This window comes from Chionomys nivalis, chromosome 12 (genome assembly GCF_950005125.1).
Source record: "Chionomys nivalis chromosome 12, mChiNiv1.1, whole genome shotgun sequence".
Taxonomy (NCBI): Eukaryota; Metazoa; Chordata; class Mammalia; order Rodentia; family Cricetidae; genus Chionomys; species Chionomys nivalis.
The window spans coordinates 13,052,629-13,069,240 of NC_080097.1; positions in this window are offsets into that span (position 1 = coordinate 13,052,629).

Here is a 16,612-nt window from a genome sequence, read left to right on the forward strand (position 1 = left end):
TCTCAGCTGTCAGTCCAGAGTCAGTGAGCTCCAACTAGCTCGGTTCAACTGTCTCTGTGGGTTTCTCCATCATGAACTTGACCCCTTTGCTCATATTAATACGCCTCTTGGACTGGATTCTGAGAACTCAGTCCAGTGTTTAGCTGTGGGTCTCTGCATCTGATACCTTGCTCAGCCTATTTACAGAGGGGAAGCACCATGGTCCTGCCTCAACTTTCTGTGTCAGAATTTGTTTACTCTATATGGGAGAGGTCTTTTGCTCTCGAGTATGTGAGTGGGGTGAGGAAATGTTAGAGGAACAAGAGAAGGGGAGGGAGGTAGTATTGAGATTCGTATGTAGAATAAAAAAAGATTGTTTTTAAATTAAAAAAAGGAAGGGAGAAAAGAAAAAAGAAAGAAAGAAAGAAAGAAAGAAAGAAAGAAAGAAAGAAAGAAAGAAAGAAAGAAAGAAAGAAAGGTTTCACCATAATGTGTGTTCAGAAATTGTATTTGTATTTTAAAGTTTTGTATATGATATGAATATACATATGTAAATAAATAATTCCATTGAAACAATTTGACATGAATGACAAACAGTCATGGAAGGTATAAAACAATACACAGTCTTAGAGGGCAGGTGGAAGAAACACTCTAAGCTAGTTATTGCTTATATATAAGTATTTCCATAAAAGCATTAGCATTCTACTTAAGCATTTTTCAAAATGTGTTATTCAACAAAAGTACAGCATAAGTACATAGAATCCTTTGTTTCTTTAAAAGAAAATCATTGAAAAAATAGCAAATATGTTTTCTAGTCTAGAAAAACAGCTGTGCTTATAATTATTTTAAGGTTCCTATTTTATAATAGATCAGTGTAAGTTATGAGAAAGTCTTATTCAAAGTGGCCCAATGCTAGTCCCTAGAAATGAATATTCCTCTGGAATTTTAAAAAATAATAATGGATCTGGGGGGGGGCGAGGTGGCAAATGCCTCTAATCCCAGCACATAGAAGGCAGAGGTGGGTGAATCTCTGTGAGTTTGAGCCCAGCCTGGTCTACAAGATCTAGTTCCAGAACAGCTTGCAAAGCTACAGAGAAACCCTGTCTCAAGAAAAGAAAAAAAAAAAAAAGAATAAAGGATATAAACGGGATTACTATAAGAGGATTGATGATCAGCTGTCTATAAAATGGGAAGAGTAGTCTGGATTTTTCAAGTGGGCCTAATATAATCACAGAGATAGAATAAGCAGGCAATGGAGGTCAAGGAACAGGATCAGAGAAAAAAATGTCAAAAAATAGGGAAGAATAGTACTCTAATATGTATATATTCCATACTTTCTTCATCCATTCTTCCATTGAAGGACTTCTAGGTTGTTTCCAGGTTCTGGCTATTACAAACAATGCTGCTATGAACATAGTTGAGCATATACTTTTGTTGTATGTTTGGGCATCTCTTGGGTATATTCCCAATAGTGGTATTGCTGGGTCGAGAGGTAGGCTGAACCCGACTTTCCTGAGAAACCGCCACACTGCTTTCCAAAGTGGTTGCACAAGTTTGCATTCCCACCAGCAATGGATGAGAGTGCCCCTTTCTCCACAACCTCTCCAGCAGAGGCTATCATTGGTGTTTTTTATTTTAGCCATTCTGACAGGTGTAAGATGGTATCTTAATGTTGTCTTGATTTGCATTTCCCTGATTGCTAAGGAAGTTGAGCATGGATGAAGAAAGTATGGAATATATACATATTAGAGTACTACTCAGCAGTAAAAAACAATGACTTCTTGAATTTTGCATACAAATGGACGGAAATAGAAAACACTATCCTGAGTGAGGTAAGCCAGACCCAAAAAGAGGAACATGGGATGTACTCACTCATATTTGGTTTCTAGCCATAAATAAAGGACATTGATACTATAATTCGTGATTCTAGAGAAGCTAAATAAGAAGGTGAACCCAAAGAAAAACATATAAGCATCGTCCTGAATATTAACCTTCATCAGGCGATGAACGAAGACAGAGACAGAGACCAACATTGGAGCACTGGACTGAAGTCTCACGATCCAAAGGAGGAGCAGAAGGAGAGTGAGCACGAGCAAGGAACTCAGGACTGCGAGGGGTGCACCCACACACGGAGACAATGGGGATGTTCTATCGGGAACTCACCAAGGCCAGCTGGCCGGGGTCTGAAAAAGCATGGGACAAAACCGGTCTCGCTGAACATAACGGACAATGAGGAGTACTGAGAACTCAAGAACAATGGCAATGGGTTCTTGATCCTATTGCACGTAATGGCTTTGTGGGAGCCCAGGTAGTTTGGATGCTCACCTTAATAGACCTGGATGGAGGTGGGTGGTCCTTGGACCTCCCACAGGGCAGAGAAACCTGCTTGCTCTTTGGGCTGAGGAGGGAGGAAGACTTGATTGGGGGAGGGGGAGGGAATGGGAGGTGGTGGCGGGGAAGAGGCAGAAATCTTTAATAATTAAATTAATTAATTAACAAAAAGCTACGGAGAAAAAAAAATAGGGAAGAGTTTATAGAGTGAATCGAATGGGAATAGTGAGGTCATTGTTAGCTCTGAAGATCATGCATGGAGGTCTCTCTCTCTCTCTCTCTCTCTCTCTCTCACACACACACACACACACACACACACATGCTGCTGTATACTGAAAGAGGTAAGATTGGGATTTTGTCCTAGAGTAACTTGAGTTTGAAGGTAGGATGAATTTGGCTATCTGTTGCCCCCAAATTCACCATCCAGTTATATGTTTAACTGAGCCCATTATAAAAAGTGAGCCAGGGAATCAAAGTGAAAGACATAAAGAAGACAAGAAGAACTGATAAAGAAGAAAGACACTAGTGTTCTTGCCATGGAAAACAAAAGGAACAATTCAAAGTAGGTTGGCTCTGGGGGAAACATTAAGAATATAGAACCTCTTCTTGATCATTAGAAAAAAAAAACTTTGTCAGACTGGGTTTTAGCCTGGTAATTAATATACATTAAATACATACTCATCATTTTATAAGGTTAACTTTTGGTGTATAGTAACTCCTAATCATGAGTGGCTTTATATTTACAAATTTATTATCTTTGTATTCGCTTTGGACCTCATCATGTAGAAATCCCAGCATTGGACATTGTATTTTAGCCTCTCATCCTTTGCATCCCTTTCTTTGTTAATATGCATCTGTGAATTCATGTCATAAAGAATCTCCTGTAATTTATTCCTCTGACTACCTTGTGCTCACTCAGCAGTTCTCTTGTACTCATTTTTAACATAAATTCTATGTTAAACATGTTTTCTCTAGCAATTAAACTGGAATGAATTTTAACTCTCTTAACAGATTAAAACTCCCCTAAGGCACAAACGTATTTGTTCTGCTTCCCTTTAGTTTGTAGACTTCATTGCACATACAACCTGTTTAATATTCATTTCCCAATCGCTAGGAATTGGGATGGGCAATGGGATTTTAAGGAGCTTAATAAGGGCTGACTTGTAATATTATTAATATATTTTTATGATTGCAGAAATGGAGCTGGTAATTTATTCCCAGCTGGAATGAGTTGAAATGGAGGCTCTTTGTGTTATCTTCTCATTTCTTTCTTTTAACAAATTTCTTTGGACTCAGATGCATATAAACCTCTAAGGGTTAGAAAGACTTTCTCATTTTACAAGTAAATGAAAGGAATGTCCCACAATTTATGCGATACAATTCCTGGCTCACAAGAATGTACACCTGGTGAAAATTAATGTCAAGTTGAGGGCTTTGCTACATGTTGTTTTTAAAAATATATACAGGTGATTTACCATGTTTTCCAAAACCGACTCCATGTCATTGAGGATTTAAGAACTCAGTGCTTCCTGTATGCTGAGCCTAATCTCTTCTCCTTCTATGCTGATATGGTTATAAAGAGTTCCTGAGGTATTAAAGGGATGTTTATAGAAATTTCACTGCCTTCCAAAAAAATACTAGCTTCATGTCTTGCTGTGGTTAAAGACTGACAGCTCTTCCTAAAAGTCCCATTATATAAATTCTCCCCCCAAAAAAAAAACAAAACAAAAAAAAAGATATGTACTTTTTCCTCACCCAAATTCATTTGGCCTTATACCACAATATATAAGCAGCCCATTGGTACCTGATACTGACGCAGAACTTTGGTCTCATGTCCCATGGACCAACCTACAAGAGACCTAATCATCCTTCCTCAGTGAACTGAATCACAGCCTTAAATCAGCTTTTCTTGCTGTGTCCTAATTCCTGTTATAAAAATGATCAGTGCTTCTGGACTGTCATAGGTAGCACAGACACACACACAGACACACAGACACTCACACACACACACATTCTTCAAAAGTAAAATAGAAATAAGATAGGTTCTTAATACTTTGTACAATTCAGTTTTATTTTTTGAGAGGAGGAATTGTATAACATGATGAATGCTTCGCTGAGTCTCAAAACTCTAGTATCAACACAGTAATTTAATTTCATCATATAATTTGATTGTTAGTATAAGATTAGGTTTGTCCAATTACTCTTTCGTAGTCTTAGTGAGAATGCCTGGATTTTCGTATTTATGGTATATTAGTATTGTTTTCATCATGTTGACTTTCCCCATTTTTTACCATCTATCCTTCAAATCCAGTAACCATTCCACTTACAGATTCACAATTTTCTTCTCTTAAGTGTCTTCATTGTTATTCTTTGAATACTTTCAAAAGTAGCCCTTTAACATCACAAAGTCTTGAATTTTCATTAATTTGTCATACCTCCTAGAATTGATATCCACATAAGTGGATACTTGACTTATATGTATATTCCATGGACATTCTCATACTTTCAAAGTTTTCATTCAAGTTTTATTTTTAACAATGATTTTTAGTAAAATTACTATCTCTTCGGTTTTCATTTTATCTATTTACTTTTACTTCTTTTGCTATTGGCATTTTGAACACATTATTCAGCTTCCTTTCTTGTTGACATCTCTGGTAAATATCTCAGCCTTCTGTGAGATATTTACCATGTCTCACTGGTAGAATGGTGTTGTAATGTGTTATTAAAAATAATGAATGGCAATGATTGCATTGCTTTCAGAGTTGTTAAAGATTGCTGGGGCACAGAAAAGTAAGTCTCAATCACTGAATTTTACTTAGATAAAAGAAAAAGGAATCATCCTTCCCTGCCTGTTTGTTGACTTAAGAGGTAAAAATTCTTTTAGTTTTAGACTCATTTTGACTTTTTGGTTTAGACTTGTTGTTACTTATTGTTTTAGGCAATTTATGTTCTTCCTATTAGTCCTAAAGATTTATTCACAATACCTAGCCATATTTTGTATTTTACTACTTTAAAGTACATAAGAAGTGGTCAGAATCATTACATCATTAGATAGGTAAACACAATCCAGTTGTGCTGCTTTAACTACGGTTAAGAGGAACCTTCCTAGCCACAGGGTATTGCCATTTTGGCAGATCTTGATGTGAATATTTCTCTGACTAAAAAATATTCCATTTAGTTTTAAGACCCGGAATTTTAGCATTTTTTCTTCAATATCAAGGACCAATGGACAAAACGTTTTGAATTTTTTTCCTTTGGTTGCAAATTTTTGATGCTACTTTCTACATAGTTATAGTCTTCTTCTCCTTCTGAGACCTCTCGCAGAGTATTTACTCCATAGAATAGCAAGACATATCTGAATTATATATATGACTGACGTAGATCAGCAAATTTTACAAAGCACATACATGAACACTAATATGGTCATAGTCCTGTAATATGGAATTACATTCTACTATCATTCATCTACGTTGCTATTGCAACCCAGCCTAAGTAAAAACACATAACTTTATAGAGTATGCCCTGGTCCAATAGCTGCGAATGGAATAAGTGGAAATACTCAATTATATGGTGAATATTTTGCTTGAGGATGAAAAAAAAAACTGATTAGGTGCTCAGCGAGTTTCATTGTCCATGGAAACAGGCTATTTCATCTTTCTAACTAACTTGAATTATACTTTGCCATAGGAGTTTCTATGTGATTGATAATTTTGCTGTGACAAAACTGATTACCAAGAAACCAAATGCAAATCACATAAGTCTTTAAAATCTTATGATCATTTACATATTAGGAACTTTTAGCACATGCTGATGTGTCATTCTACATTATAATTATTTTTACAATTATGATTTATTTGCTTATTCTGATTTTATTACATTTTAAAATATTTTAGGGAATATGAAAATAAGTGTATACAGATAAAATGAGCCCTTTGAAGTATCAAAAAGCTGCGATGTCCAACAGCTTTCACACTTTTTAGCTGCTAATTGCTTACTTCCCATCTCAATGTGTAATAATATCTGTCTATTGCTTTTGTAAAAGACCTTTGTGAGAAATATTATCTAATGTAGAAAACATCAAAAATTTGGAGACAAATGCTCCTAATTAGTAGCAACTATAGATGGTTTCCACATAAAATAGTTCAAATTAGAGATAAAATTTTGTTCCCCCAAAGAATACAAGAGCAATACTTGACAACATTAGAGGAATGTTTGAAAATAGTTTGTTGAATATATATGCCTTCTGTTGACAGAGTGCTCTCCTCATGAACTAGTGACAATTAGAACAAATTGTAATGCTGTGGCTGTTTTGTCAGAGAACATAGTTTAACATGACTTCCCACCTAGAAAGTCTTAGTTTTTGACAAGATCAGCATGGTTTAATGAGAGTATCGTGAAGAAATTCCTGCATTTGGAAAGACTTAGAAAAATAGAGAGGACTGGTATTATGGGCACAACACCCTGGCTTCATGGGAAATAAGGCATGAAGAGCCAAAGGTGATAGACCAAATAGACAGCAGAATGTGTTCAATGCCCCCTGGAAAACTTAATGAGACCCTGTCTCAAAGAGAGTAGAAAACAATGGAGGGGCTAGACTAGGAAGAAGGCTTGCTTACTATTCATGAGGGCATAAGTTCATTTCACAGAGCTTCCATGGAAATACATTTGTGCATGTGTGTTATAATAATGATGACATATGTATTTTTTGTAGGATGTTTTAAAAAGATTTTTCAGATCAACTTTCTTTTGCAATTATTTGCTTATTTTTAATCAGGTCCAAATTTCATTTCAATTTTACTTGTATGCTAAAAACTTATTTCCAATTGTGGTGTTTTTGTTTATATTTTTATATTATTTTTAAATAATATATTTATCTTATTTTCCCTATTCTCCATATAACCACTATCATCCACTCTTTCTATAAAAAATTAATCTACTCTTTTATTTAATTTGTAAATTGTAACAATATACATGTGTCTGGTATTTACAGTGGTTCACATGAAATATATTTTGAATTGTATAAGTCATCAATTAGATATGAGATCTTATATTATGACAGTAAAGTAAGCTAAGGAAATAATTGATACTATGAATGAATTTATGGAAAATTATTTGAGTACCAAAAAAAAGCAATTATTTGTAAATTTATTTACTTAAAATTACGTGGAAGATGATAAGAGAATACAAATTAATTTGTGGCAAGATGAAATGTAGGCTCTGCTAACAGACAGGACAAGCCTGGCAGAAAACTTGGATGACTGCAGTCCTATCTCCTTTTGTTCCTACAGAAGGATTCCTCCAATCTCATCCCCATCTCTCTACTAAAGCATCCTTGCCCTACAGACACAGTCACCTCCAGCTTTGATCTCCTAGTTAGTCAATAGACCTTCCTTTTCACTTCTTTTCCCCACCCCACTGCCCCAATTCATGACTTTTTCCAGCTCCAGCAGGCACTTCCTGCTAACCCAAGAAAACAAGGTACTCTGCTTACAGACCTTTTCTTCTCTCTTGTCCCTCCCCCTACCTACCAGTTTCAGCCCCATATTATCATACCCATCTCTGCCACAGAATGCCATTGGCAGCCTCAACTCACCACCTTGTCTCCCTGTTCTCCTTGACCTCATACCCAACAGATCACAAAGACCACTTCCAATTGCCCTTCCCCCAAATCAACCCACATTCTTGCCATAGATACCAGCAGTCATTTCCTGGACACACACCAGCTGAGCAGGACAGACAAACAGGAAATACACAGCAGTTTGTCCTGCCCAGACTTCCTTTTCTCCATAAGCCCATGGGACTCTGATGCCACACACAGAGTTGAGTTGCGACAGGCTCCAGTTCCAGACTTGGGAATCTAAACCGGACTCCCTTTTCATTGGCTGAGGACAGCAGAAACCATAGCTCTTCCCCGGCACTTGCCCATCACTGTCACCTACACTGGGATCACTCTGGCCCCACTCTGCTCCTGCCACCTCCCTGCTGGTTGTCGCTTGGGCAGTCTTTTACAAAAAAAAAAAAATCTTTTAAATTGGCACTAACACCTAACTTAAACAACTCTCCAAAATCCTGGGGTTTCTTCCATACACGCTGCCCTCCACTTCCACCCTCTAGCTGTTTGCTGTGCTTCCCTGGCAGGCCTAACTGCATGGGAATTTTTAAGTTGGTTAGCTAACACAGGATTCTAAAAGGCTTTGTTTGTCTGTCAGAATGATGTGGCCACACTATATCAGTGTAAATGTGTTTTCCTAATGTGCTCAGTCTGTGGAAATGTGGAAATGTGTTTTTGTGATGTGCTCAAAATATTCCTTTTAATCTTTTTGCACCTACTCACATTAGTAAACTGTAACAAATTGGATACAATACATGTCTAAATTTATCTTATATGTGCATTTTAAACAACAGGTAATGGTACCTAGTTCTCAAGTTCTTATACAGACCTGAGGACATGGCATTTTAACAATAAGAACTTCTAACACAGACACGCAGCTTCCACAGCACCCTTTAGCTCCTCCAAAAGGAGAGAAGATCTTCTGCCTCCAGGTCTTGCCTCTGGGTTTGGCAAAGCAACCCACACAGCAGAAAACAGCCTTTCACCTCTTCAGCTTCCTGGATGTCTTTCGGAAATCAGTCTTCTCATCCTGTCAGGACAGGTAGACTAACCTTTCCCCCTCCCACACACAGAAAAAAATCCTTGGGCCTCTTGTACTCAGCAGCTAATGGCAAGCACTACTTCTGGGACTGGTGTTCTCCAAGGACTTAGGAGAGGATTTGGGATTGCCTGCATAGCTAAAAAAGCTATCTCAGTTTTGCTCACTTACCCTCCCAGATCTGTCTAATGGCATTTGACAACTTAAGGTACTATTAACTTATGACTTCATCCATGACATTTAATGAAGTTTTCTGGTAAAATACAGACAGGTGTGCCTCTTTAACAGTCTTCATAGTCCAGGATTGTCAGGTGTGTCTTCTGAGGTTCAGAGGTTCCAATTTTCTTTAATTGTCTTCTAAAATGTGCATACGTTTTAACCTAAAGCAATAGCCGTTTGCTAAATCTGTTCCAGTTCTCTTAAAGTTCTGCTACACTAACCCCAGCCAGTTTCAAGCATATTTTACAGATCACTCCTACTGTCTGGGCCAAGGGCAACTCACAAAGCACTCTTCAAATAACACCAAACACCTATAACAGCTCCTGGGTATTCACTATTGGTACCAACTCTTTTGAATCAAGGACACCTGCCAACTAAAATCTGATTTTTCTGTCCCATCCCATGGCTAGCCCCATTTCATAGGGCCAATAATAACAATATTTGTTTTCTCCTAGCCACCTGCCTTCTCATATCCCTCAAAAATCAGTGGCCTAAAGACTCCAGGATGACACCAAACAGATTCCCCTTCAGCCACTTCTCTCGCTGATTGCACCAATCCAACTCTCAGTTCTCCCCTCTCACACATTGCTCCATGCCTTAAGGAAGTAGCCAGACTTGTGCCAACGCTCCTTTATCCAAAGAGAGATCAATAAAAAAAATTCAATATAACTAAAATAACCAAGAAAAATAAAAATAGCCATTACTCCTAATTTCTAGTTGTACTATACTTATATATTAATAAAAACAGATTATATTGTCATAAAAACTGGTTAATTGAATCACATAAAAAACAAACACATAAATCCACACACACATGGGCACCTAATATTTGAAAAGAAGCAAGAAATACATACTGGCCGGGCGGTGGTGGCGCACGCCTTTAATCGCAGCACTTGGGAGGCAGAGGCAGGCGGATCTCTGTGAGTTTGAGACCAGCCTGGTCTACAAGAGCTAGTTCCAGGACAGGCTCCAAAACCACAGAGAAACCCTGTCTCGAAAAAAAAAACAAAAACAAAAAAAAAAAAAAAACAAAAAAAAAAAAAAAAAGAAAAGAAAAAAAAAAGAAATACATACTGATAAAAAGATAATGTCCTCAACAATGATGCTGGTCTAAGTGAAAGTCCACATGTAGCATGCAAATAGATCCCAATTTTTCACCTTGCACAAAATTTAATTCCAAGTGGATCAAAACACTCAATGTAAAACCAGAAACAATGAATCTAGTAGAAGAGAAAGGGTGGAGTATCTTTGACCACATTGGCATAGGAGACAACTTTCTAATACTAATTGCTCAGACACTAAATCCAACCATTAGTAAATGGACCTAACAAAATGGAAAACACACTGTGAGACAAAGTTACCTGCCAATAGAACTAATGACAGCCTACAGAAAGGGAAAACATTTTACCTATCCCAGTTCCAAAAAAGGATTAATATCCACAATATATAAAGAGTTTAAGAAGCTATATAACAAAAACCCAAATAATCATATTTAAAATGGAGTACAAATATAACAGAGAATTCTCCAACGAGGAAACTCAAATGGCTCAGAAACACTTAAATCTTCAACATGTTTAACGACCAGTGGAATACAAATTAAAACTATTCTGAGATTCCATCTTACACCTTTCAGAATGGATAACATCAATGACACAATTTGTAGCTCATGCTGGGGAGGTTGAAGAATAAAGAAAACTCTCCTCCTTTGCTGGAGAGAGTGCAAACTTATATAGACACTATGGAAATCATTATGACCATGATTTTGGAAGTCCTTCTGTATATGTATTGCTTTTATGGGTTAATGAATAAAGAAGGCACTTGGGCCTACAGCAGGACAGAATAGAGCTAGGCAGAAAAAGTGTACTGGATGCTGGGAGAAAGTAGGCTGAACTGGAGAGATGCCATGTAACTGCTAAAGGAGAAATATGCCCGTGGGAGCCCACCGGAAGCTTGCCAACTTCTTCTTCCTCCTCCTCCTCCTCCTCCTCCTCCTCCTCCTCCTCCTCCTCCACTTCCTTCTCCTCCTCCTCTTCCTCCTCCTCTTCCTTCTACCTCTCCCTGTGCTTCCTTGTCTTTTTCTTCCTCTATATCATCATCTTACTTTTTTACCCTTTCAGGTTTTCTATACAATAATGTCATCATATTCATGTGTTTTTGTTTTATAATGTAAAATGTTACATACAAGAACCTATCAATGCTATTTGCAGGCAACTCCTTATTTTCAAGCTGAAAAGCAATATAACATCTATCCAGCATTCTAAATCTCTGCAAGCAAAATATTGTATATAGGAAAATTATGCACAGAGTTATTTGAAAAATAGGCATAAAGGATGAAAAATAGAATACATAATTTTGGGGAAATGAGGGCTACTTTCAGAGTAAAAAGTTTCCTGAAAATAGGGTACTGTTATTTCAGAACTAACTGTTTCATGAACAACAGATAAACGATTATGTGGGAGAATAATTGGAATAAATACAATTTAAATAGTGTGTCATGGATGTGTGTGATATAAGAGGTAAGGTTTATTTGTGGAGTACAGTGTTATAGATGGAAAACAATATTGAAACAAAAAAGATTAGAAAATTTAAGTCTGAATAGAAATAAAAAGGCTCAAATTGACATTTGGAAGAGAACCAAGTTAAAAGGCATAGTAGGCATTGAAAAGGGAAAGAATTTGGAATGAGAGGGAGGATTTTCTGCCAGAAGGAAAGCAGTTATTGAATTCGAGTCAAATCATGCTGTGAGAGCGTAGTGTCCATTGTGGAAATGAGTTACAGGAGTTACAGCTGTAAGAGGAACAAGATGTGCCTGGCCAGGAACATACAATTTGGAACAGACCTGTAGAACGTGGCTGAGAGGGAGGTGGTCAGAGCAGTTGGAGTCTGTGGTTATTTATTCATAACTTTACTTCTTTTGGAGCGGTAAGAATGATGATTCTCGTTCCCACAGAGGTCATGCTAATGGATTCTCTCAACTTACTTAGTCAATTATCTACCCTGTGACTAGAAGGTCAAGATGCTGACTAACCACAATTTAAGATAAATGAGAGACATTAAATGTGCAATTTTGCACAAGGTGCCTATGACCCAACAATTTTGGGGATTTAAATACTGCTCTACTAAGATCAGACTCACTTAATGGCCAGTGTGTAAAAATTATTGCCTTACATTTGTATACCCTTGGTAAGAAATATATAAACTATTAAGTTGCAATTACATTATGGAAAAAGAGTAGGTCATTATTAGCATATTCTAATGGAAATTTTTGTCATCTTTTATCTGGAAGATGTAAAATAGAACCCCAAGAGTGTTGTTTATTAACTGTTCATTGGAAAAGTTAATGTCTTAACATCCTGGCATTCTACAAGTAATATTTGAATATGAACATGAATTCATACAGAGTATTTAATAATAGTATGACTGTGTTCATTAGATTTTTATATCTGAATATGCCACTTGATACATATAATTTGTATTGCCTATTGTAGACATTTGATTTTAAGGCTCTAACATTCCTACTTTTATTAATTTTTTTAGAACACTTGCAGTCTTCTGTTACAGGCTTTTCAAAAAATATTGCCTTCTTTTCAGAACAATGCCTCCTTGACTGTAGTGAGAAACAAAATTTTGTCATTGATTTACATGTGATAAGCATGATATTCTTTCGTCATACATAAATTTTATACTCTACTTTTCTGAATCTATGTGCTCATCAAAAAATATATTTAGAGAACTTGCCTTGCTTTACTGTGTCTTGTTTTTTCTTGTTTGGTTGTCATTTCTTGAAGGCTGGCTCTCTTCTGAGCAAAATGGAGATGGAGTAGATCTGGGGAGATCTTGAAAAGTGGGGGAGAAGAACTGTGGTCTGGATGTATTGTAAGAGAGAAAAATCTATTTTCAATGAAAATAAAATTAAATTTAAAAAAATTGTTCATGTGCGTATACAGCATTACAGACTAACAAGTAAGAGCAAAATATCCAAATTCTCCTTTCTCTTTCATTTCTGAACAGATAGAATTTCATAAAATGAAGGAAGAAAGGTGGCAGGCATGAAAATGGAAACTCCATAGAAACAGAGGGTGTACAAGCAGCAGTGGCTTGGTCACCTGACATTTTTTGCACTTAATTGGTCCACGTAGGTAGTCCTTTCACTACATAGGTGACATTACGTATGGGACAGATAATAGGAAGTAATAGTACTGACGAGAAAACAGGAAGAGACAAGAGATTTCAAACTCCTTTTTTAGACATTCACATTTAAAGTAAAAGATTGCCTGATTTCCATTGAATTGGAAGTTAGATTTAATCACAAAATATAATCTATATTAAGAATGTTATTTTCTATATTGATAGAGGAAAGAGTATTAATCTATAATTCAGTACTATGCTCGATTTCTCATCTTATGTTCTGATAAATATTTAGTTCAGCTTTCTTTGATTTTTATACTGAACTTTCCAAGTCTCAGATAATCTTTCAATCTGAAATCATATAGTTTTCTTACCTATTAAATATGATCTGAAAATCTTGTGCATTATGGTAGCTGCTTTTAATTTTAATTTTACTTTTTGCTGAAAGTGCAACCTCTTACCATCTTCTGTAATAAAAGTAATGCATTTCAGAATTTGAAAGCAAAGAATTTGAACTGATTCCATTTCTAAGTGAACAAACAGTACATAATTACTTCCTGATGAAATCTTTGACATTAAGAAGAAATAAAATGAATGACCTTTCTCCTGCTTTCATTCTTGATATTGCCAAGTAATAATGAACGAAAGTATTGCTTTGAACAAAAATTCAGAACATAATCAAAAACCTTGTTGTGAAGTTTAAAGTTGAGGCCTGCTTAACTTCCTCTGTATTAGAATGTATTTTCTTAAACTGTCTATCATTTTGAATCTCTAACCATATGCTCAAATTATTTTCCCATTAAGTCTAAGATACACCAAGATGACTTAGGTAATTTTTTTAGCTCTTTTTAAAAATGATTTTTGTCACTCAGAGTGCATTTTAAAACATGAATGTAGACAATACATTTGCAATAAAATCAAGTATGGGCAATCTTACCACTTCAACTGGTCAAAATATCTATGTTATTGAAAACCTTACACTGATCATAAAATCTATCATGTGTACAAACACTGATGTAATTATGTATATAATACTTGGAAAACATGGAGAAAAAACATCAGTAATCGAGACAGGAAAAAAGCAAGGCCTGAACACATACACAAATTATCCTAGTTTTATTAAAATCAGTCTTTTAGTTATACCACAAATATAGTGATATATAATACATAATATATAATTTAACATAATGTCCATCACAAAGTCATTGATTCTATATTCTCAATCTGTATTAAAGAATTGTTGACAGGAATTATACAACTATTTTATAATCATTAAATGTATCCCAATTATGTATCCATTTTATTTTGAATGTTGGTGACATAGGAGTTTGAGTATAAACAGTTTACATGATATAAACATCCACATATGAATATGTACATACACACACATATTATCATAGGTTGTGAAGAAAGTAATCAGAGAAACAAGTAGTGATCCAATTAAATTAGAGTTTTGATAGATAATTTATGAGTTATTTTCAAATAATGAGAAGCTTGTGAACAGAAATACACCAGATAAGAAACAATCTATTAAAGAATGTTGGAAAGATCATGATAAAACAAACAAACAAAAATAGAATCTCAGCAAACTTAATGATTTAGGTAGAAGATAAGACTTTACATATTCAGCAGGCAGAGTTTTTGAACTCCATTAAGTAAAATGCAATGGATCGTACTGTGGAATAGATGGATACAGCAGAGTCTGTAATAAAAAGCAAAGAATTGATAAAGGATCAACTTTTGCTTTAGATTGTACCAATAAATGCTATATAGTTTTTATATATCCAATTGATGTTTTGAATTACTTTGGGAGTAGGAATAAAGGAATGGAATATTCATTGTGTGAATATTTGCAAGGCAACCAGTGTGTGTCATTTGTCTTACAGGTGAAAGACTGCTGTGAACTCTCGAAAACATTGTTTTGACCAGGTATGTCAGGATGTATCTTTCTGACATCTAGGTATGAAATTATAATAGAATTCAGAATATATTTTGTGCATTACTATGTGCTAAACATAGTGACATAGAGATACAGTGATACACACACACACAGCAGATTTGGGAGGTGGCAAGAACATTCTATTGATGTAGGGTGAAGCAAATAAAAGACTCATAATAATAAAATATGACAGTTGAATATTTGATATATAATATTTTTCAGGCATAACACATTGTAATGCCAAGTTTGACTATTATCTTGAGTAAGATTTTTCATTCTCCTTTTGAACACAAGCCGGCTTCCACCTTTCTTAATCATCAACTGAATCCTAGAAGATAACAGAGAGGAAGACTGTCTCATGAAGATTTCTCTGAATTCATCAGTTATTATATCTAAACAACAGCAGATGATTGCTAACTATCCAAAAAGTTTATTCAAATATATATATGTATATATATGTGTGTGTGTGCGTGTGTGTGCATTTCTAAAGGAATGTTATTTGTTAGTGAGTCAATACATAATGCTTCTTATATAAATGTTTAGGTGAAACTAAAAGTTTTAAAAAGTAACCTATGCTTTCTAAGTGGCTGTTCTGCTCATTTCCTTACTGGTGAATCATATGATAATCTATGAATTTCCATGTCTTACATTAAGGTTCATGTTGAGTTTCTGAATATTTCCTTATGCCTATCAATAATGTTATATTAGAGATAACTTAATCTTTTTGTAAATATTCTCTTTATCATGTCAGCTTTTATAGATATTTCTTTAAGATAATAGATATCTACATCACAACTATCCTTTCAAGGCTCAGGAATTATGGATAAAGACTGTAAAAACCAGAGTTGATAGATGACTACAGAGTTTTATATAAATAGCAGATCAGTCACGCAGAAATTCTCAAGTTTGTTGTGTGACAGCCAGGACAATACTCACTTTTTCTTTTTTTTTTTTTTTTTTTTTTTTTTTTTTTTTTTGTAATAAAGTTTATTTTATTTTTAACAAAATAAAATATAAGATAAAACAAAAACTACCATATCGAAGTTGGACAAGGCAAACCAAGAGAAGAAAAAGAGCCCCAAGAGAGGTCACAAGAATCAGAGACCCACTCATTGACACATTCGGGAGTCCCATAAAAATACTAAATTGAAAGCCATAATATATACACAGAGGACCTGGTACAGACCCTAGTGGCCCTGTGTTTGCTGCTTCAGTCTCTGTGAGTTCATGTGAGCTTTGCTCACTTGGTTTAGAAGGACTTTTTCTCCTGATGTTCTCCAGACCCTCCAGCTGTTCCATCTTCCTGACTCTCATCCGCAGGGTTCCCTGAGCTCTTTTTTTTTTTTTTTCCTTCTTTTTTTTCTTA